Source organism: Hyperolius riggenbachi, chromosome 7, assembly GCF_040937935.1.
Source record: "Hyperolius riggenbachi isolate aHypRig1 chromosome 7, aHypRig1.pri, whole genome shotgun sequence".
Classification (NCBI taxonomy): Eukaryota; Metazoa; Chordata; class Amphibia; order Anura; family Hyperoliidae; genus Hyperolius; species Hyperolius riggenbachi.
Window position 1 is genome coordinate 39,906,222 of NC_090652.1, and position 23,929 is coordinate 39,930,150.

The window sequence follows — 23,929 nt, forward strand, 5'->3', positions numbered from 1 at the left end:
CATTCACTGCAATGTATTCCGCACGCTTCTCGCCACATCAGAGGTAGTGGTAATACCCGTCCGCATACCGCTTGCGCTAATATTTATGAATTGACTACTTGTTACTTTTGCTATGATAATCACCGCGCAAGGCGGTGATTTATCACTCTGCTCGCGAATGTTGGCTTTTCATGCGGAAAAAGCCTTTATGAATACAGATTTTGCTGTGTGATCGGTAAAGTGAGCGGTTTTCTGCATTTCCGAATGCGGGAATGCTTTATGAATCGAGGCCTATGTCACAGCATGCCACAGACTGAGAGGAGAATAACAGAACTGTAAACCTAAAAAATGTCCACAGACTGCTTAGCCATTGTCCCCCTACCCCACCCCCTCCCATGTCCCCTATTTCCCCTTGCTTTGGCAATACCTGTAATGAATCTTGGTCATGCCAATAAAGCCATCTTTGATTTGATTTGACAAGAAAATATTCTGCATGTCCAAGCAATCCACACAGAGGAAAAGGTGTGGCGTTTATTCTGCCCTAGCGAGAAGTCCATAAACCATGATGGCAGAGTCACTGGTCTCTACTTCAAAGATGATACTAGCTAGGCCAAAACAACACCCAGTCATAAAGCTATAAAACCATCAAAGAGACATTGGTCAGGCCTGTACACTAGAAGCAGTGAGTGACCCTTTGATATACTTTGATATATAATTCCAAATGATTCCATAATTCGATAGATATTGCGGAACCGCTGGGGTGCAGTTATCCACAATTCACAGTGCGTCATGCGACAAGCGTAGTACACCTTCTGAGACGTTAATTGATCGAATAGCCGCCTCACAACCTGAGATATCGATTCCCTAGACAGAGAAGGTTTCAACCCAAGCGACTTTGATATCGATTGGTTCAGAAGATGATAAAATGCTGTTTTTTATATGATATATGTCTGATATCCACCGAGTTATGACCTAATTGGAGAACACACCCAATTCAGTCCCTAACACAATAGGGGACTTCAGCCTGAGGTCAGATTGCTAAGGGTGGGGAAACCTCTCGTTACCATCCACACCCTCTAGCAGAGAAAGGTTTTAAAAAAAACTGGCTGTACACACAGGCTGACAGAGAGAGAGTCCTACTGCAGCCATCCATACAACATCTAGGATTGGCTTGATCCATGGACTTCTAATTGGACTTTATATCTTTGGTTGGACTTATTATCGAAAGGGACATACGGTAACTTTGCTCAGACTATAATCAAGTTATTTTCACATTTAATCCTTATTTCTGTATCGATTTGTTTCAATTGCTATATATAGTTCTGCATTATTCCTTTAAATAAATGATTAAAAATTGTTGGTCTAAGTCCTGTTCTGAAAATCTCTGCAAAAGGGTCACGATTTCTGAGAGACGTTACCATAACCGTTTTGATATTAATATCGTTAGTTTTGCTATCTCTAGAAAGGTTGTGTATTAACCCTTTTCCCTATAGGATTTTAGCTAGAGTTAGACTTAGCGGATTCACACACTTCATGTGGATTGGGGGCAGCGACCTGGTCTCCATATAAGATCAAAGATTGTATCGACTGTACATACAATCAAAATTGGACTGTGTGTGGACTCACCAATCAATCCAAAAGGTTACTTTGCCTGCAGTGCTTACTGCCTTCAGGATTCCCTCAGGGTTTGAGGCTGAAGGGTAAACTGAAGCAAAAGGAACAGGAATTGGAGGGTGACTGCGCATACGGCACAGTCAGTGGCACACCGCTAAGGATACGCTCTTTTTTGGTCTCTAAATTTACATAAATATAGTATAGATGAACACCTCTGAAGAGACATGGACATCAGGGATACTGAGGGTGTTAGGCAGGCGCCCAAAATGATAGATCTGGAGTAAGAACTACACAGAGTAATAGGCATAAAAGAGGCATCTTATCTCTATTGCAGTCTTTAAGAGACACTGAAGCGTAAAAAAAATGATATAATGAATTGGTTGTGTAGTAAGGATAATTAATAGAACATTAATAGCAAAGAAAATATTCTCATATTTTTATTTTCAGTTATATAGTTTTTTTTTAATAACATTGCATCATTCTCTAATATTAGCAGTTTACACGCTACTCAGCATTCTAAATGATTTTACAGAGCAGGCCAGTGAACTTTTGATCTGCTCTCTGCAAGAAAAAAAAACATTACAGTGCCAGACACTTCAGATAATAAGCTTCAGAAGACAGAGCTCTCTACATGGAGCTCAATAGCATTTTTGCATAGATAACAACTGGAGTTTCTTAACTCTTCTAGTACCGGAAACAATATTAGACTTATATTTCTACTCCTAATGTTTTATTTTTTAGCTGTACTACACATACAAATCATATCTTTTTTTATTTTTGTTTAGCTTCAGTGTCTCTTTAAAGCAAAAATTAAGGAAAGGAAATCTTTATTCAAATATTGCTTGTAGACAACGCGTTTCATGAGTCTTTGCCTGCTTACTCAGGTCAATACAAAAAAAAAAACACAAAAAAACCTAAAATCAATGTACATGCAAATGCTCAGTCAATACATAGCATACAACATGCAGTATTTGTGCATAAAACCACACAGTTATGCAATATGTTTTTCTTTCCTTAGAAGTAAACAAGACATCAAGATTCTAGCCCACCACAGCAGAGTTCAGACTAGCTGCTGGACCTAGCTTTAATGATTCAGGGCCATAGACAGGTAAGGAGAGATATAGCCTTAAATAACGTAATTGATATTATTATTATAATAAGCCCCATAGTTGCACTTCACCCTAATCTGGAAGGTAGACCCGCATCGGTGGTGGGTTATAGGAGACCTGTTGAGCTGGCTGGGTGTGGTTGATGAGAGGATTCACTCTGCGAGGCTGAGTGGGTGGACTGCTCACGATGATTAATATTGGCGATCTCTCCATGTGAGCTACAATGAATAAAGGGAAAAAATGCAGTGACAATCATGCTTCTCAAATTACACACAGCTTCCTGTGATTTTTATATGAATGAGGAGCTGAGAAATATCAGGTTCATTTGTGTGTGGTGTGGTGTGTGTGTGTGTGGTGTGTGTGTGTGTGGTGTGTGTGTGGTGTGTGTGTGTGGTGTGTGTGTGTGGTGTGTGTGTGTGGTGTGTGTGTGGTGTGTGTGTGGTGTGTGTGCGGTGTGTGTGCGGTGTGTGTGCGGTGTGTGTGGTGTGTGTGTGGTGTATGTGGTGTGTGTGTGGTGTATGTGGTGTATGTGTGTGGGGTGTGTGTGTTTATCGTTAATAAAAATGAAAAGCCTTTGAGTTAATCTTCTGACTCTTGCAAGGTGAGAAGCTCCTCCTCCCCCATGGCATAGCTATAGGGGCTGCAGACAATATGACCAAATTAGGACTGCATCAGCGCTCTATGGACCCTACTTTAGTGTTATAGTGGTGATCACATGTAAAATGGTAAATTCATACCTCCCAACTTTTTAAGATGAGAAAGAGGGACACTTAAACTACGCCCCCACCACACCCTCAGATCACACCCCCGCCACACCCCTAGTCACGCATACCACAAAGATGTCATAAGAAAAATATGTTGTTTTATAATTCAAACCACACTGGTCCTTTCTATCCTGGTTCATTTTCCTTCATATTAACATTTTAAAATCAGTAATATATCAATCACTTAAGGACTCAGCCATTACCCCCCTCCCCCCTGAGGACCAGCGCTGTTTTTTCCATTCAGACCACTGCAGCTTTAACGGTTTATTGCTCGGTCATACAACCTACCATCTAAATGAAATTTACCTGCTTTTGTTGTCACTAATACAGCTTTCTTTTGGTGCTATTTGATTGCTGCTGCAATTTTTAGTTTTTATTATATTCCTCAAAAACGACATGAATTTTGTCAAAAAAATGACTAACTTTCTGTGCTAAAATTTGTCAAATAAAGTAACATTTCTGTATACATTTTTGTCCAAATTTATTGTGCTACATGTCTTTGATAAAAAAAAAAAATCAGTGTATATTTATTGGATTGGGTAAAAGTTATAGCGTTTACAAACTATGGTGCCAAAAGTGAATTTTCCCATTTTGAAGTATCTCTGACTTTTCTGAGCACCTGTCAGGTTTCATGAGGTGCTAAAATTCCAGGATAGTATAAATACCCCACAAATGACCCCATTTTGGAAAGAAGACATCCCAAAGTATTCACTAAGAGGCATGGTGAGTTCATAGAAGATTTTATTTTTTGTCACAAGTTAGCGGAAAATGACAATTTGTGACAAAAAAAAGTTTCCATTTCTGCTAATTTGTAACAAAAAAAAATAATGAAATCTCCCACGGACTCACCATGCCCCTCTCTGAATACCTTGAAGTGTCTACTTTTCAAAATGGGGTCATTTGTGGGGTGTGTTTACTATCCTGGCATTTTGGGGGTGCTGAATTGTAAGCACCCCTGTAAAGCCTAAAGGTAGTCATTGCACTGTGGGCCCCTTAGCGCATTTTGGCTGCAAAAAAGTGTCACACATGTGGTATTGCCGTACTCGGGAGAAGTAGTATAATGTGTTTTGGGGTGTATTTTTACACATACCCATGCTGGGTGGGAGAAATCTCTGTAAATGGACAATTTTTTTTAATTTTTTTTACACACAACTGTTCATTTACAGAGAGATTTCTCCCACCCAGCATGGGTATGTGTAAAAATACACCCCAAAACACATTATACTACTTCTCCCGAGTACAGCGATACCACATGTGGCACTTTTTTGCAACCTAAGTGTGCTAAGGGGCCCAAAGTCCAATGAGTACCTTTAGGATTTCACAGGTCATTTTGCGACATTTGGTTTCAAGACTACTCCTCACGGTTTAGGGCCCCTAGAATGCCAGGGCAGTATAGGAACCTCACAAATGACCCCATTTTAGAAAGAAGACACCCCAAGGTACTCCATTAGGAGTATGGTGAGTTCATAGAAGATTTTATTTTTTGTCACAAGTTAGCGGAAAATGATTTTTATTTTTACAAAGTGTCATGGCGGAGTGGGATACATGCCCAAAGTTCCGGGGAAAAATCTGGATGTGACGCAAAGCAGTGTTTTAAGGGCAGAAATCACATTGAATGCTAAATTGCAGGCCTAAAGTGCTTTAAAACATCTTGCATGTGCATACATCAATCAGGGAGTGTAATTAGAGTTCTGCTTCACACTGACACACCAAACTCACTGTGTAACGCACCGCAAACAGCTGTTTGCGTAGTGACGGCCGTGCTGGACTGATGTGCAACATGGCCACAGTGCAGGCCGTGGCAGTTTTCCAGCCCATATGGTCGCCGGGCTGTGGTAGCTCAATGACAGAACAACAGTGACTGTCCAGCTGATCAAATTTGGTCTGTCCACAATGAAGCAACAACCTTTATTATCTTCTTGTATGTAGGTAGGCATAGGTAGGAGTCCCAGTATAGGTAGTAGGTAAGCATAGGTAGGTGTCCCAGTAGTTAGCTAGGTATAGGTAGGAGACTCAGTATAGGTAGTTGGTAGGCATAGGTAGGAGTCCCAGTATAGGTAGGTAGGCATAGGTAGGTGTCCCAGTAAATAGCAAGGCATAGGTAGGAGTCCCAGTATAGGTAGGTAGGCAGGCATAGGTAGGAATCCCAGTATAGGTAGGTAGGCATAGGTAGAAGTCCCAGTATAGGTAGGTAGGCATAGGTAGAAGTCCCAGTATAGGTAGGTAGGCATAGATAGAAGTCCCAGTATAGGTAGGTAGGCATAGGTAGAAGTCCCAGTATAGGTAGGCAGGCATAGGTAGAAGTCCCAGTATAGGTAGGTAGGCATAGGTAGGTGTCCCAGTAGTTAGCTAGGCATAGGTAGGAGTCCCAGTATAGGTAGGTAGGCATAGGTAGGTGTCCCAGTAGTTAGCTAGGCATAGGTAGGAGACCCAGTAGTTAGCTAGGCATCGGTAGGAGACCCAGTATAGGTAGGTAGGCATAGGTAGGAGACCCAGTATAGGTAGGTAGGCACAGGTAGGTGCCTCAGTAGTTAGCTAGACATAGGTAGGAGACCCAGTAGTTAGCTAGGCATAGGTAGGAGACCCAGTATAGGTAGGTAGGCATAGGTAGGTCCCCTAGTATAGGTAGGTAGGTAGGTGTCCCCGTATAGGTAAGTAGGTGCCCCAGTAGTTAGGCATAGGTAGGTGTCCCAGTATAGTTAGGCAGGGCCTGGCTGGCACAGTAATAACAATTACCAAGGTCCAGCTGCAACAGATAGGGCTGTATAATGTCAGTGAGCAACACACACACACACAAAAAAAAACACATCTGGAAAACATTGGCTCTCAAAAGAGCTGTGGAGGGGTGCTATTTTAGCAATAACAATCAGCCAGGAGCAAGTCAAGAGCCTAACTAATCTTTCCCTAGGCGAACAAGTCTGCAGCAGCTGTCCCTAGCGAGTGTAATGGCCGGCAAGCCTGCCTTATATAAGGGGGGGGCTCCAGGGCTTAGTGTAGCCTGCATGGCTACAATGTGCCTGCTGACTGTGATGCAGAGGGTCAAAGTTGACACTCATAGTGCATTATGGGGCGAATCGAACTTCCGCAAAAGTTCGCCTGCTCCAGGCGAACGCGAACCATCGAAGTTCGCCTGGAACTGGTCGCCGGCGAACCGTTCGGCCCATCTCTAGCCAATACCTCCTCCAGGCTCCCAAGTGCTGAAATTATTTACTCCTCCTCCTGCAGCCCAGTATTTCCCCCCTGCCCCTTTCCTGGGTAATTGTTGTGGCCAGGATTTTCAGACCTTTGTTTTCTGGGCATTTCCTTTCCACAAAGTGTCACTTACCACTGGGTAAAGTGCTGCAACTGGAAATGTCACTAATAGTACCCACATTGCTCAGTTTGCTCAGTGTTGTCCATGATTTGTGTATCGACGCCGTAAGTCGACGCCTATACTTTTATGAAGTGAATCAGACCTATATTTCTAGACTTATACTAGCGTATATACAGTAAGTACATGAGCTGAAAACGCTCTCACCACTTTTATCCATCAAAGAAAACCTTGGGGTTGATTTATTAACAGGTATAACAAGTACTGCTTCAGCAGTGCACATTAAAAAAACTATTTGTGGCTGCTATAGAAGCTACACTCCCCTCCCTGCAGCATAGCGTGCCTTATACCTGGTAACGCTTGTTGCTTCCTTAGCAACACGCGCTCGCTGTAATAGCGACTGCCTCTGTGAATTATCAGGACTGTGATACATAACTAGTGGTGCGCTAGTCCTGATAATTCACAGAGGCTACTATGTTAATTACATAGTTAATTACTATGGCCTCAATTCACTAAGATCATGCTGGAGATAATAAGGCAAGAGAAAACTTACCTCCACACAGTGAGAGCGTTATCTTATCTCTTCATTCCTTAAGTTACCTCTTCTGTAGTTAACCACTTGAGGATCGCCTACAGCTATCGGCGGTGAGTCCTCAAGTGGCTGCTGGCCGGGGATCGCGCGCATCCACCGGCAATAGGCTCCGCCCACCCGTGTCGTCAACCCGCCGGCCAATCGGAAGCGCCGGCGGGTTGTTAACCCTACGATCGCCGCATAGGAAGCGTATAAAATGCTTTGTATTGTATACAAAGTGTATTATACAGGCTGCCTCCTGCCCTGGTGGTCCCAGTGTCCGAAGGACCACCAGGGCAGGCTGCAGCCACCCTAGTCTGCACCCAAACACACTCAAACACACTGATCTGCCCCCCCTGCCCCCTGATCGCCCACAGCACCCCTCAGACCCCCCCCCTGCCCACCCCCGAGACCACTGTTTGCACCCAATCACCCCCCTAATCACCCATCAATCACTCCCTGTCACTGTCAACGCTATTTTTTTAATGCCCTAAACTGCCCCCTGCTCCCTCCTGATCACCCCCCACCCCTCAGATTCTCCTCAGACCCCCCCCCCCCCGTGTACTGTATGCATCTATCCCCCCTGATCACCTGTCAATCACCCCCTGTCACTGCCACCCATCAATCATCCCCTTGCTGGCAATCTGATCACCCACCAACACCATCAGATCGCCTGCAGACCCGCTGCCAGATCACCTCCCAAGTGCATTGTTTACATCTGTTCTCTCCTCTAAACACCCACTAACTACCCATCAATCACCCCGTCACCACTACCCATCAGATCTGACCCCTATCTGCCCCTAGGGCACCCAATCAACCGCCCACACCCTCATAACGCCCTCAGACCCCAGCCCTGATCACCTCGCCAGTGCATTGCTTGCATCTATTCCCCCCTCTAATCACACCTTGAGACACCCATCAATCACCTCCTGTCACCACCTGTCACCCCCTAGCACACCTACCCATCAGATCAGGCCCCAATTTGCCCCGTGTGGGCTCCTGACCACTGGGCCAAACCCTCAGATCCTCCTCAGACCCCCTTCCGATCACCTCCCCAGTGCATTGATTGCATCTATTTTCCCCTCTAACCACCCCCTGAGACACCCATCAATCACCTCCTGTCACCCCCCTAGCACTCCTATCCATCAGATCAGGCCCAATACAACCTGTCATCTAAGGCCCGGTTCACATTAGCGGTGGCTATCCGGAATAGCCGTGCCGGAGCCGCACCGCATGCTGGCCGGACGAAACGGACGCACGGCATAGCAATGTAAGTCTATGCCAGGGTTCACATGTGTCCGTTTCGTCCGGACCGGAGCCGGACCGGATCCGGACTCCGGTGTCCGTTCCAACATGCGCTATTTTTTGGTCCGGCTCCTCCGGCAGCCGTATCCGGGGCGGAGCCGGACTGCACCATCCGGCCAATGGAAACCAATGAGAACCGGAGAGCGCACAACACACTGGCAAAAAATCCGGATGTTCTACCCCACTTCCTATGAGGATTGTTGCGGCGATATTGTATCGGGGACACATGGGCAACCATTTTGGAGTGGAGCAGCAGGAGCTGGAGATGTTGGCAGCATGTTGGAGGTGGAGGTGAGTGCTAAACAGCGGAGGGCCTGATTCCACAGGTCCCCCTTCTGCTGACCTCCCAGACCCCAACATTTTTTTTTGTTTTTATACATGTTGTTATCTCTTTAAGAATCCGGATCCGGACCGCAACCGTGTTCATACCGCACGGAAACCGTATGCAACCGGACCGGATCCGGACAGGAACCGTACGGTTCAGGTCCGATCCGGCTCCGGTGCGGTCCGGACATCCGGTGCGGTTTTTGCAAAACCGCAAGTGTGAACCGGGCCTTAAAGGCCACCCTGCTAATGACCGATTCCACAAAATTCACCCCCTCATAGACCACCTGTCACCAAAATTTGCAGATGCTTATACTCCTGAACAGTCAAATGAGACATTTGGTTTCCAGACTACTTACGGTTTTGGGCCCGTAAAATGCCAGGGCAGTATAGGAACCCCTCAAGTGACCTCTTTTTTAGAAAAAAGACACCAAGGTATTCTGTTAGGTGTATGACGAGTTCATAGAAGATTTTATTTTTTGTCAAAAGTTTGTGAAAAAACAATAAAAATCAATTTCCGCTAAGTGTCATTTTTCACTAACTAAAACACTAACTAAAAAATAAAATCTTCTATGAACTTACCATACACCTAACAGAATACCTTGGGGTATCTTCTTTCTAAAATGGGGTCACTTGTGGGGCTCCTATACTGCCCTAGCATTTTAGGGGCCCTAAACCGTGAGGAGTAGTCTAGAAAACAAATGCCTCAAAATGACCTGTGAATAGGACGTTGGGCCCCTTAGCGCACCTAGGCTGCAAAAAAGTGTCACATGTGGTATCGCCGTACTCAGAAGAAGTAGTATAATGTGTTTTGTGGTGAATTTTTACACATACCCATGCTGGGTGGGAGAAATATCTCTGTAAATGACAGTTTTTTTTAAAAATTTTTTTTTTTTTCACACAATTGTCCAGTCATTTACAGAGATATTTCTCCCACCCAGCATGGGTATGTGTAAAAATACACCACAAAACACATTATACTACTTCTCCTGAGTACGGCAATACCACGTGTGGCACTTTTTTGCAGCCTAACTGCGCTAAGGGGCCCAAAGTCCAATGAGCACCTTTAGGCTTTACAGGGGTGCTTACAATTTAGCACCCCCAAAATGCCAGGACAGTAAACACATCCCACAAATGACCCCATTTTGGATTTTTTGTCTCAAAGTGTCAACTTCCGTTAACTTGTGACAAAAAAAATCTTCTATGAACTCACCATGCCTCTCAGTGAATACTTTGGGATGTCTTCTTTCCAAAATGGGGTCATGTGGGGGGTATTTATACTATCCTGGAATTTTAGCACCTCATGAAACATGACAGGTGGTCAGAAAAGTCAGAGATGCTTCCAAATGGGAAAATTTACTTTTGGCACCAAAGTTTGTAAACGCTATAACTTTTACCCAAACCAATATACACTGAATGGATTTTTTTTATCAAAGACATGTAGCACAATAAATTTGGACAAAAATGTATACAGAAATTTTACTTTATTTGAAAAATGTCAGCACAGAAAGTAAAAAAAAAAACTTTTTGACAAAATTCATGTCTTTTTTGATGAATATAATAAAAACTAAAACTCGCAGCAGCAATCAAATAGCACCAAAAGAAAGCTGTATTAGTGACAAGAAAAGGAGGTAAAATTCATTTAGGTGGTAGGTTGTATGACCGAGCAATAAACCGTGAAAGCTGCAGTGGTCTGAATGGAGAAAAAGGCTCTGGTCCTTAAGGGGCGAAAAGACTGTGGTCCTCAAGTGGTTAATTTACCTCCTCTGTAGTTATGTATAATTCTGGAGTTATTTTAAGGATTGAAGAGTTAACTTAAAGACAGAAGAGTTAACGTTAGGTTTGCCTGAGGTAAAAATGTTTCCGGACTACCATCACCATGGTAACAACTCTAGAAACGTTGTTAAAGGGGCCCTACAGCGAAAAACTGTAAAATGTAAAATGTGTACAAAGATATACAAATAAGAAGTACATTTTTTCCACAGTAAAATGAGCCATAAATTACTTTTCTCCTATGTTGCTGTCATTTACAGTAGGTAGTAGAAAGCTGACAGAAGTGACAGGTTTTGGACTAGTCCGTCTCTTTATAGGGGATTCTAGGGGATATATTTAGTTTCAAAAGCACTTAGTGAATGGCAGTTACTCCAAAAAACTGTGTAGCGAGCAGGGAGGCTGGCCAGCATCTTTGTAGGAATCCTTTTTAGGGAATATCTTTATAAAGAATAAAAGCCTTGCTGAGAATCCCCTAGGAAGAGATAGACTAGTCCAAAACCTGTCACTTATATCAGATTTCTACTACCTACTGTAAGTGACAGCAACATAGGAGAAAAGTAATTTATGGCTCATTTTACTATGGAAAAAAAAAAAAGTACTGCCTATTTGTATATGTTTGCACATATTTAACATTTTACAATTTTTCGCTGTAGTGCCCCTTTAAGGACAGGAGATAAGCTTGGTGAATTGAGGCCTTAAAGAGAACCCGAGGTGGGTTTAAAGAATGTTATCTGCATACAGAGGCTGGATCTGCCTATACAGCCCAGCCTCTGTTGCTATCCCAAACCCCCCCTAAGGTCCCCCTGCACTCTGCAATCCCTCATAAATCACAGCCACGCTGCTGACAAACAGCTTGTCAGAGCTGGCTGTGTTTATCTCTATAGTGTCAGTCTGCTGCTCTCCCCGCCTCCTGCAGAACTCCAGTCCCCGCCTGCATCCCTTCCCTCCTTGCTGATTGGAGGGAAGGGAGGGGGGCAGGGACCGGAGCTATGCAGGAGGCGGGGGAGCAGCCGAGACTGACACTACAGATGTAAACACAGCCGCACAGCACGGCTGTGATTTATGAGGGATTGCAGAGTGCAGGGGGACCTTAGTGGGGTTTGGGATAGCAACAGAGGCTGGGCTGTATAGGCAGATCCAGCCTCTGTATGCAGATAACATTCTTTAAACACACCTCAGGTTCTCTTTAATTAACATAGTATGGGTCATGTTAATGAAGTATCATGGATGTGATACTTCAAAGAGGCGGCCGCTAATAGAACGAATGTGTGTGGCTAAGGAAGCAACAAGCATTACCAGGTATAAGGCTCGCTATGCTGCAGGGAGGGAGTGTTGCTTCTATAGTGGCCAATAATGGTTTTTTAATGAGCGCTGGTGAAGCAGCACTATACCTGTTAGTGGATCAACCCCCTTTTTCTTACCTGCTGGATCAGTGTTGAAGGTTTTTCTCTTTTTGCTGCACTCAGAAGCTGTAAGGGAAAAGCAACAGATCACATAACCAGCAGAGGGAGTCATTCTAAATATTATTACTGATACAAACAGGGCCAGATTTACCATAAGGCACTGTAGGCACGTGCCTACCGGCACCTGATGATGGAAAGGTGGCGCACTCCACTCCCATAGTGCCTCCCTCTCTCCTTCCATATGCAGAGTCCTGATAATTAATTATGTAAATGAGAGGTTATTCACCCTGCTCTTAGCATTCCACTGACGAGATCTCCCTTCAGTCAGGGGCACCTCTAGCTACTTCATACTGGGGGTACATCTAGCTACCTAATACTAGGGGGCACCTAAAGCTGCTTAAAGAGAATCTGTACTCTAATATTCTTACAATAAAAAGCATACCATTCTATTCCTTATTTTCTCCTGTGCCCCTCTGTGCTGTTTCTGCCACTCTCTGCTGCAATCCTGGCTTGTAATTAACAGTTTTAGGCAATGTTTACAAACAAACTAACCAGCTTCTAATAGGCTCAGCTAAGCATAGTGTGTGAGTATGCAGGGGGCCTGCAGAGGGTGTGTATCGCTTCTACCAATCACAAGCAGCCCTGCACATTCCACACAATCAAGCTTTAGCCCGACAAACAGGACAGAGGAAAGATACATTGATTTATTACAGAGACAGTGCAGTTAGGAAAGACTGCAGTAAGCCAGAGCAGATTAGAACAGGCATAGAAACTTATAGGATAGAAGAACTAAGGCTGAAAAATTTGTTACAGAGTCTCTTTAACCACTTGCCGACCGCACACTCATACCGTGCGACGGCAAAGTGGTAGCTGGAGGTCGCCAGGTGCCTCCCTAATTAATCAGGAAAGGAGCGGCCGTTTCCTGTTGGATCACGGAGCGGGTCTCCGTGAATAGCCTGCGAGTCGCTGATCGCGGCTCGCAGACTAAATGTAAACGCAGGAGACGTTTGTCTCCTTTGTTTACATTGAACGGCGCTGCTGCTACAGCAGCGCCGTAAGGCAGATCAGCGATCCCCGGCCAATCAGCGGCCGGGGATCGGCGCCATGTGACAGCCTGTCACAGGACGGATAGCGTCCTGTGCAGCCCCGATCACTAGAGGTGAGAGGGAGGAGGGGGTAATTTCGCGGAGTGGGGCTTTGAGGTGCCCCCCCGCAACACCCAGGCAGGCGCGATTAGATCCCCCTGCACATCATCCCCATAGGGGGGAAAAAGGGGGGGTGATCTGATCGCTCTGCCTGCAACCTGATCTGTGCAGAGGGCTGCAGAGCCCACCCAGCACAGATCATAAAAAACAGCGCTGGTCCTTAAGGGGGGGGTAAAGGCTGAGTCCTCAAGTGGTTAAAGGGGGTTCTCTGGTATGTTTAAAAAAGCTAAAACGGACACTTACCTGGGGCTTCTATCGGCCCCCTGCAGCTGTCATGTCCCGCGCCGCCCTCCGATGCTCTGTTCCTGGCGCCGGTAGCCTGCTAATAATTCGTCTAACCAGACGAATAGAACTGCGGCTTCACGGTTGTGTGCTTGCTCCTGCATGATTCATCGGAAGCTTACTGCGCAGGCGCAGTACGAAGTTTACTTGTACTGCGCCTGTGCAGTAAGTGCCTGATGACACGCGCAGGAGCGAGCACGCTTGCGGCCACGGCCGCGCAGCCGCAGTTTAGTTAAAAGCATAATTAGACCGGGACCGGTGGTGGGGAACGGAGGATCGTAGGACGGATCTGGACATGACAGCTGCAGGGGGCTGATTGAAGGCCCCAGGTAAGTGTCAGTTTTAGCTTTTTTTAAACATACCAGAGAACCCCTTTACTACTGAGGGTGCTTCTGGCTACCTAATACTAAGGAGCACTTTTAGCTACTTATGAAAGGCAAGGGAAGTAAGAGAGAAGTGACAGCTGGGCCAGCCAGCACACTTGTGGTGCTGTTTTGTATGTCGGTTCATGGAGGGAGAAGTATAGGGTGCCAGGACAACTGTGCCCTAGGCTCCTGTGAGGTAAATCCTGGCCTGGATACACATGGGGCTTGATTCACAAAAGCGTGATAACTCAGTTATCACTCCTAAAAGCTTTCCACGTGCAAACTACTTAGCACCCTAGTTAGCCTGTGCAAAGCATGTTAGCACATGCAAAGTGGCTTTTCACTGGTGTGCTAACACTTTGCACGCTTTAGTGAATCAAGCCCATAGCATTTTCTGCAGAGCTTTGCAAAGTGAAAGATGAAGCTGGGTGCATTAATGCATAGGTGGTAAAGAAGATAAACTGTGGCTAATACAAGCAGTGTCTAATGCCTGGTATACACCATGCAATTTTCCCGTTAGATCAATAATTTGACATGAACACGGCCATTCTGCGCCTGCGCAAGTATGGCCATACCTGCACAGTAAGCTGGAGCCACTCGTGCACAAGCAGTTCTGTGCTACTGCCTGTGCATGCACGGATGCAGCATAGCCACAGAGGAGAAGAGGAGCATGGGCCTGGTTTTCCGAAGGGTCCCATGCAGTGGAGGAGGTCTGGAGGACAGAGTGGGAAGCCATGAAGGATCTATGCTTCCCTCTCCTCAGGTACTGTACCTAAAATCCAAAAAAGTGGACCTCCCCCCCACGGGTGCTGGCCTGGTGGATCTGCTGGGTAAGCCTTTTTCACACTATCCGATCATTTTTTCACTGTACTGGTGTCTGTTTCCCTCCATTCAGCTACCCTCATAGTGATTTACTGTATTTTTTGGACTATAAGACTCACTTTTTTCCCCCAAAAGTGGAGGTAAAAAGTCACTGCATCTTATAGTCCAAATGCAGGGCATTCCTGACTTGTGAATGCCAGCCAATGCAAAGCTCCAACCTGCCGCAATGTTGGGTACTCCCTGTACTGTGCCCATGCAGAGGAGGAGGACACAAAGTGACGTGGAGGGGAACACAAAAGGGGCATCGAGGAGGACAAAAGAGGGACAGAGGAGGACACAGGGAGACACAAGAGGTACAAAGGGAGCATAATCCACAAGATATCTCTTCACCATGGATGCATGGGCGTCCCTACGTAGGGCAAAATGGGGCATGCGCGCTCCCCTGGCCAGCTCCCCCCCCCCCCAGCCACCCGAACCCGGGAGTGGCTGGCCCACCCACCCTGGGGTGGCAGCGGAGAGAGAGAGAATTGGGAGCGTGTGGACAGCGGTGGGGAAGGGGGGGGGGTAGTCTCCCCCCCCTTCCCTCACCTTTGGGGCACCCTCTCTCGCTCCCCCCTTTAGAAATCAGCGGTGCGGGCGGCAGCAGCGGAACACTTATGATATTACCAGGAGCGAGTGACTCTCTCTCTGTGAGCCGCTGTGCTGGTCTGGACTAGACCAGAGCAGCGGCGCACAGATACAAAGAGTCACTTGTGCCTGGGGGAAACGAGAAAGAGGGGGAGCCCCAAAGGTGAGGGAAGGGGGGGGGGGACTTCCCCCCCCTTCCCCATTGCTGTCCACACGCTCCCTTTTCTCTCTTCCCTGCCACTGGGGACACGTATAGATCTGGCTATTTATACTGGGGGGCACCTGTCACTACCTAAACTGGGGGGCCCTGTCACTACCTAAACTGGGGGGCCCTGACACTACCTAAACTGGGGGGCCCTGACACTACCTAAACTGGGAGGCTCCTGGCGCTACCTAAACTAGGGGGCACTTGTTACTACCTAATCTATCCAGGCCAGCAAGCCCAGCATCACCACCAGCCAACCAGCCCAGAATCACTGATCACTGTCAAAAAGGCCACAGCATCACCGCCAGCCCGGCCACAGCATCACCGCCAGGCCTTTCAGCCCACACATCATCCCCAATCCAGCCAAAAACAGTATTGCCAGGCCAGCCAGGCACAGCAGCCAGTAGAGGAGAATTCAGAAGCCAGGTGAGAGGTGTCTACCATATTAAGGGGGCATTCTGCCCATTTACGTGAAATGCTGTCTATTTATGTGCCTCATGACTGCTGAATTTGTCTTGTTGGGGGCCTCATGGTTGCTGAATTTGTCTTGTTGGGGGTCACATGATTGCTAACTGCGAGACTATGGAAAAAGCTGAATCATCATCATCATATGAGACAATAGCATTAAACCTACTTTTTCAGCTTTTTAAAACAGAAAATGAAACTGGGAGGTTCTAAAAAAATTAATACATTTTTCAGGAGTAGGATGGATGAAATGTTTTATTTTCACAATTTTCAACTTGGATTTTCAATAATGTTCATGTATGAATTAAAACGTTTGTATTTAGTTTAAAATTGCTGTTGGCACTTTGCGATGGATAAGTGACTTTGGGTTGCAGTTTGGGCACTCGACCTCCAAAAGATTTGCCACCACTGTCCTAATCTAATGTCCCACCATTGCTAAGTTCATGTAAATTTGTCTCCACCCGTGACCACACCCACATTCTGGTCCATGACCACACTCATTTTTCGGCACGACGTAACCCCATTTTTCGCAACGTACTCCCAGTTTTCGGCGCGGCACTTCTTCCTCCCCCCCCCCCCCTTTTTTGCCCCCCTGGAAAATTTTCTGCGGACGCCCATGGATGCACCAAGTTTAGTATATATTTTTCCCCTAGTTTTTGTCCTATAAACCTAGGTGCATCTTATGGTCAAATACGGTATTTACATGTAATTTATCCACTATTTAGATGTATGGGTTGTTGCTCCACTAGGGATGCTCGTTCGGATTCCGCGGAAATGCAATTTATGCATTTCCGATCGGAAACTGCATTTCCGCATCGGAATGCGGAAATGGGTAGTACAAGTGCAGTAGAAAAAAAAAAAAAAAAAAAAAAGCGCAGAAATTTCCGCCGACTTTAACATTGATTTTCTCAAAATCTAGAAGGTCTTTTTCAAAAATGGTTTTCCTCTTGTTCCCACTCTTATGTTTAATACACCCTGAAAATGTGGTGCTTCTAGGACGTACGGGGGCTCTGCTATTAACTGCTAAAGCTGGCGGATTTTGACTAATGTAAAATGCAGAAAATCTGCATTACCTAATATGCAGTAATTTTAAGCCAATCAAAAGACTCAGAATGAATAAGCTAATCAGAGAACGCTGATATTTCCACCTAAATCCCCATTCTTTGATTGGTTTACTCATCCTGAGTCTTCTGATTGTCATTCAATTACTGCATATCAGATAATGCGAATTTTCTGCATTTTACATTACAGTCAAAATCCGCTGACTTTAGCGGTTAATAGCAAAGCCCCCGTAGGTGGTAGAAACGCCACATTTTCAGGGTTTGTTAAACAGAAGAGTGGGACCAAGGAGAATTTTTCTTTCAAAAGACCTTGTAGTTTTTGAGAAAATCGTTGTTTAAGTCGGCGGAAATTTTGGTGATTTCTGCTGAAATCCGCATCGGAAAGCGGAATTGGTAGCGGTAATCGGCAATGGCGGATTTTCCGCGGAATTTCGCATTTCCAACCATCCCTACGTTCCACTTTTTGGGATTTTTAGGTACAGTTGTGACATAATATGATTGGCTTGCCTATCTATATTCACAATTATAAATTCAATAATAACATGCGCTAAAAATGATAAACATATGGAAGTACTTCACTATTTATTCAATTGTTTAAAAATCATAAAATATACAGCATCAATTTCAAATAATCCACCATATATACCTCAACTCTCATTCAGCCACTCACATACACCATATGGGGCCCCTCTATTTCATCAGTATAAAAAACTCCCCTGAAATCACAAGGAAGAACTATTGTTCCTTTATAGGGCTTTAGTCACTTGATCCAGTCAGAAAGTTTTCCTTCCTACAGCGGAACTCACACTGTTGCCAATGCTTCTGGTTAATTACAGTTCCATTAGACTCACGTGTCCCTTAGGATGAAGGATTAGCAGCCGCTGTCCACAGCGATATGTTCCTATAGCAGGACTCCCCGCTCTGACCTCCTTACGTGCTCCCACACTCTGCTCGCTGCCTCGCTGTCTCTCCGGATTCTTCCGGCGGCATACGCAGGTTCAGTCTGCAGCTGATCCGGCCAGCGTCTCGCTTTGGGTGACGTCACCACACAGCTTCTGGTAAGCAAAGATCCAGAAGCTGTGTGGTGACGTCACCCAAAGCGAGACGCTGGCCGGATCAGCTGATCATCTGAGCGGAAGTGCGGCGAGCGAGGTCTGAGTCTTGCAGACTGAACCTGCGTATGCCGCCGGAAGAATCCGGAGAGACAGCGAGGCAGCGAGCAGAGTGTGGGAGCACGTAAGGAGGTCAGAGCGGGGAGTCCTGCTATAGGAACATATCGCTGTGGACAGCGGCTGCTAATCCTTCATCCTAAGGGACACGTGAGTCTAATGGAACTGTAATTAACCAGAAGCATTGGCAACAGTGTGAGTTCCGCTGTAGGAAGGAAAACTTTCTGACTGGATCAAGTGACTAAAGCCCTATAAAGGAACAATAGTTCTTCCTTGTGATTTCAGGGGAGTTTTTTATACTGGTGAAATAGAATGAAATAGAGGGGCCCCATATGGTGTATGTGAGTGGCTGAATGAGAGTTGAGGTATATATGGTGGATTATTTGAAATTGATGCTGTATATTTTATGATTTTTAAACAATTGAATAAATAGTGAAGTACTTCCATATGTTTATCATTTTTAGCGCATGTTATTATTGAATTTATAGTCTCTTAAAGCTTTTTGGGGGTTGAAGGGATTCCCCCATATAACGTGCAGCTTACCAATTCTTCTCACCTAGCGCTAATTGTACTATCTATAGAATATATTCACAATTAAGTTATATGTAACTTTTGGTGTTTTTGATATATTGTTTTTTAATACCATAATAATACCATAATAATTATCATAGGAGTCATTTGTGTCACTGGGCTTACACCCCTTGCTGTGTTTTTAATGGTTTTTAAGGGGACACGTTCTTGATAAACTTTGTACTTTATGCTTCTAAGGGTAGAATGGTTAATTTGCATATATTCAGCAGTGATGCCCTGGGAGACATCTCAAGCTCACCCCAACCTGTATTATCGCAAATTCTGTTTTAAGAAAGCAAACTTTTGTTTTTTTTGTACTTTATGGACATTTTGTTGTGTGAATTTATTATTTGCTATATGGATGGCTTTTCTTATGATATTATGATTAACTAAATCATCCATGGTGGTATTTATATTACTTTGGCTTTTTTTTCATTGGTTTTCTGTAATTAGTCAAGTCACATATGATACAATAAAATGACACATTTCCCTTAAAACAGAAGATACGCCCTACCCATTACTGTATTTCTAACACATATTGAAAAAGTTCAGGACAATGCATAGACCACCTGAGAAAACGTGATGTAAAAGCAAAGCAGATACCAAAATATAACAAGGTACAGAGGAAGGAGCAGAGGCAAAGTCAGGACTAGCAAGGTTCAGCAACAGGTAAACAGATCAGTGAGCAAGATACAAGGAACAGGAATCAGGTGTGTCCAGGAACGTAGACCAATAATGAATGACATTCTGGCAATTACTTGGAGGAAGAGGCAGTCAGTCCATGAAACAGTAAGCAGCTGGTGGTAATTGACCAAAGTCCCATTAGAGGCCTCTGCAGGCCAGACAAAGAACTGCAAGTTCTTAGTACAGGCAGCAAACAGCCACCTGCTGGCGGAAGGCAGAACTTCAGCACTGCTAAATGTCCATAAAGCCCTCTGCTGGTGGCACAGTGAAAGTCTAGGGTAGTCCAAGTAAATGCTGCCACCAGCAGGCAGGAGAAGGTAATGCATAATTCCTAACAGCAGGGGCTAAACACCACCTATCTCCACCAAGCTGTCTCCCGCACTGCTCCCCGGGCCCCTGCACATGATGTAGCTGCAAATGAATAACTAACCCGTCCCGGCGCTGATCCGTCCGTGCCACGCTGCCTGCCTCTTCTCTAGGAGCCAGTGCATTTTACACATAACACACGCTGGATGGAGAAGAGGTAGGCAGCGTGGCTGCAGAAGGCATGGATGGATCGGTGCCGATACAGGTGAGTTATTCATCTGCAGCTACATCATGTGCAGGGGCCCGAGGAGCAGTGCGGGAGGTCAGGCAGTGGTTGGGGGGATACTATGGAGAAGAGGCTATATATAGATACATGATAATAACATTAGTAATAATGGCATAGTAGAGTTATTTTAGTTATTTGAGGTTTTTTTATGACCATTTCAATTTTTACCAGTTTTCTTTTTGTTTCTTAGGAACAGGTGTGACACTACTTCATGAGGAGTAGTGAAATTGCTTGTGGCCCAGTCATGTGTGAGCCTTAGTGAATGGGAAGAAAATATGTGCTTCAGTAACAGTGGCAACGGAATACAGCCTAGGTTTACATACTTTTATGTTATTTTTGGATCCACCTATGATCTGTGCCCACTCGCCTGGGCCCCCCACATTTATTCTGCACAGGGGCCTATTGTTGGCTTTGTCCACCACTAACCGGTGTGCATGTAAAAAGGCGATACAGATATTCTATTACAGAGCAATGGGTAATACGATAGTAGAATATTGGTCGTTTTTACCGATATTTTACTGTTGCTAAACATAACCCTATTCTCATTTGAACCATCCCTCTATTGATGCCTAACCCCCTGATGCACTATCCCCCGATATCCCCACCGCCTTTGCCGCTATAAGCACCCACCGACAATTTCCATGCTGCCTAAAAACAAAATTTATTGGGTGCTGCCGACGCCCAAAATACCACCTGGGCGTCGCTAAAGCCGCAGTTCTCATTGCTTTCTATGCAGCAGCCATTTTACCAAGGAGCCGCCGGTGCCCAAATTACCTGTTTTGCTTCCACCTATCCTGACTTGATCTTGTTTACTGATTTCTTTCCCCTATACTGAGTCCAGATTGGACTATAGTTAATATTGTCTGCCTCTTGCTTTGACCTTTGACTAGTTCATCTAGCAACTTCCTGCCTGCTGCTTCTGTACTGTGAACCAGTCTGCCATCAGCTGTTGTCTCGTTCACATGGGCCATGTGGGTTACCTTTTTTGCCTTATGTTTTAGAAAATTTTTGCTTGTTCATAGTGAACCTGAGGCAGCAGGAAAAAATCCTCCTCGCCTCCACCATTGCCATGCATAGACCCTCCGAACATACTCAACAAGAGCTTGTCAGATATCTTCTTGAAGCCGTGCTCCCCAAATTGTTAAAGCATTGCCATGTGCACCACAAGCGGTTCTGTACTAATGTGCAGGTGCGGCCGTACTCATGCAGGCACAGTATGGCCACATTCGTGTACAAAGGGGAGTGCTCCCATGAACTGAAAGAGGATCCCGGCCAGTGGCAGTGGGTTCGAGGAGGACATGAGACATCTGGAGGATCCAGAGGCTTTCCTCTTCATAGGTAAGTATCTAACTTTTTTTTTATTTTCTGCTGCCTCAGGTTTGCTTTTAGGCCCCATTCACATCTAAAAGCATAAAACGGAAGCGCTTAGCGCTTGCAGCGATTTTGCCGCGATTAGTGTGGTAAAAAAAAAACCAAAAAACACTGGACACGTCTGATTTCAGAGCGATCGCGGTCAGCACTTTAAAAGCACTGTATCACGATCGCTCCAGAATCACCCTGAAAAGGCTGCAGGTAAGCACGTTTGCAATTGGCGCTAATCACGCAGTGAGAGCATGGCCATAGGGTAACATAGCACTAACGCTTTAAAAAGCGCAATCGGTTTAGTGATTAGCAGGAATCGCCTGCTAATCACTTCAGTGAATGGGCCCTAAAGGGGTTTACCAGTGGTGTAGCTAGAGATGATGGGGATAGCAAAACTTTTAAAGGGGCACTATGGCGAAAATTTGTAACATTTTAAATATGTGCAAACATACACAAATATAACATACTTTTTTTTCCAGAGTAACATGAGCCATAAATTACTTTTCTCTCATGTTGCTGTCACTTACAGTAGGAAGTAGAAATCTAACAGAAGCGACAGGTTTTGGACTAGTCCATCTCTTCATAGGGGATTCTCAGCATGGCCTTTATTCTTTATAAAGATATTCCCTAAAAAGGATTTAAACAATGATGCTGGCCAGCTTCCCTGCTCGCTACACAGTTTTTTGGCAGTTGGACAGAGCAACTGCCATTCACTACCGTATATACTCACATACAAGCCGAATTTTTGACCCCCAAAAAGGGGGTCAAAAGTTGGGGGGGTCGGCTTGTATGCGAGTCTTCCGTGGTGGTCTAGTGGTGGGTGGTGGGTGGTCCGCGCCCCGCTCCCCCCCCCTCCCCGCTCCCCCCGCGGCCGCCGCTGCTATTACCTGCTTAGTCAGCGGCCGCTTCCTAATCCGCGTTCCCCTTCTGAAACTTTCTCAGAGTGTATCACAGCAGCGCGCCCGGCGCTGCTGCTGTGACGATGCAGGGAGCAGGAAAGAGCGGTTCCCTTGGTAACGGCGATACAGATCGCCGCTATAGGGAGCCGCGCTCTTTCCTGCCCTCTGCATCGTCACAGCAGCAGCGCCGGGCGCGCTGCTGTGATACACTCTGAGAAAGTTTCAGAAGGGGAACGCGGATTAGGAAGCGGCCGCTGACTAAGCAGGTAATAGCAGCGGCGGCCGCGGGGGAGCGGGGAGCTGGGGGGAGAGCACTACCTACCTATGCTGGGCACTATACTGGCTAAACTGGGCACTATACTGGCTAAACTGGGCACTATACTTGCTATACTGGGCACTATACTGGCTAAACTGGGCACTATACTGGCTAAACTGGGCACTATACTGGCTAAACTGGGCACTATACTGGCTAAACTGGGCACTTTACTAGCCATACTGGGGCACTATACTGGTTAAACTGGGCACTATACTGGGCACTTTACCAGCCATACTGGGGCACTATACTAGCTAAACTGTGCACTATACTAGCTAAACTGGGCACTATACTGGCGAATCTGGGCACTATACTGGCTAATCTGGGCACTATACTGGCTAATCTGGGCACTATACTGGCTAATCTGGGCACTATACTGGCTAAACTGGGCACTATACTGGCTAAACTGGGCACTTTACTAGCCATACTGGGGCACTATACTAGCTAAACTGGGCACTATACTGGCTAAACTGGGCACTATACTGGCTAAACTGGGCACTATACTAACTAAACTGGGCACTATACTAACTAAACTGGGCACTTTACTAGCCATACTGGGGCACTATACTAGCTAAACTGAGGCACTACCTACCCATACTGGGCGCTATACTGGGCACTATACTGGCTATACAGGGCACTATACTGGCTATACTGGGCACTACCTACCTATACTGGGCACTATACTAGCTATACTGGGACACACTGGGGGGCTGCACCAATCCAGCATTTCCTACCCCCGGCTTATATGGGGGTCAATCATTTTTCCCTGTTTTTTCAGGGAAAAGTTGGGGGGGGGGGGTCGGCTTATATGCGGGTCGGCTTATATGCGAGGATATACGGTAAGTGCTTTTGAAAATAAATAAATCCCTGAGAATCCCCTATGAAGAGATGGACTAGTCCAAAACCTGTTGCTTCTGTCAGATTTCTACTACCTACTGTAAGTGACAGCAACATAGGAGAAAAGTAATTTATGGCTCATTTTACTATGGAAAAAAAAAGTACTTCCTATTTGTATATGTTTGCACATATTTTACATTCAAACATTTTTGGCCATAGTGCCCCTTTAAATAGGCACACTTGAGCAATGCCACCTGCCCCCTACCCTATGGATAAGCATTTACTGAGCAATATACATTCTCATGCAATGTACACTGCA

General features: G+C 45.5%; 1 protein-coding gene across 5 annotated transcripts in view; it reads right to left on the bottom strand.

The window, feature by feature from the left end:
- The window catches only part of LOC137524266 (uncharacterized), a 168,802-nt gene that overhangs the window by 101,769 nt on the left and 43,104 nt on the right, over positions 1-23,929 (bottom strand). Inside the window, exons 1-3 of one of the 5 annotated variants that reach the window (XR_011022648.1) lie at positions 22,089-22,215; positions 12,171-12,218; positions 2,774-2,920 (exon numbers count right to left, since the gene is read on the bottom strand). The exons of 2 other annotated variants lie outside the window; for them this stretch is intronic. The gene's annotated coding sequence lies outside the window, so the exon portion shown is untranslated. Of the gene's footprint in view, positions 1-2,773; positions 2,921-12,170; positions 12,219-18,035; positions 18,196-22,088; positions 22,216-23,929 lie in introns of those variants that run through there. 2 more of the 5 variants (XR_011022649.1, XR_011022647.1) reach the window with 2 other exon arrangements.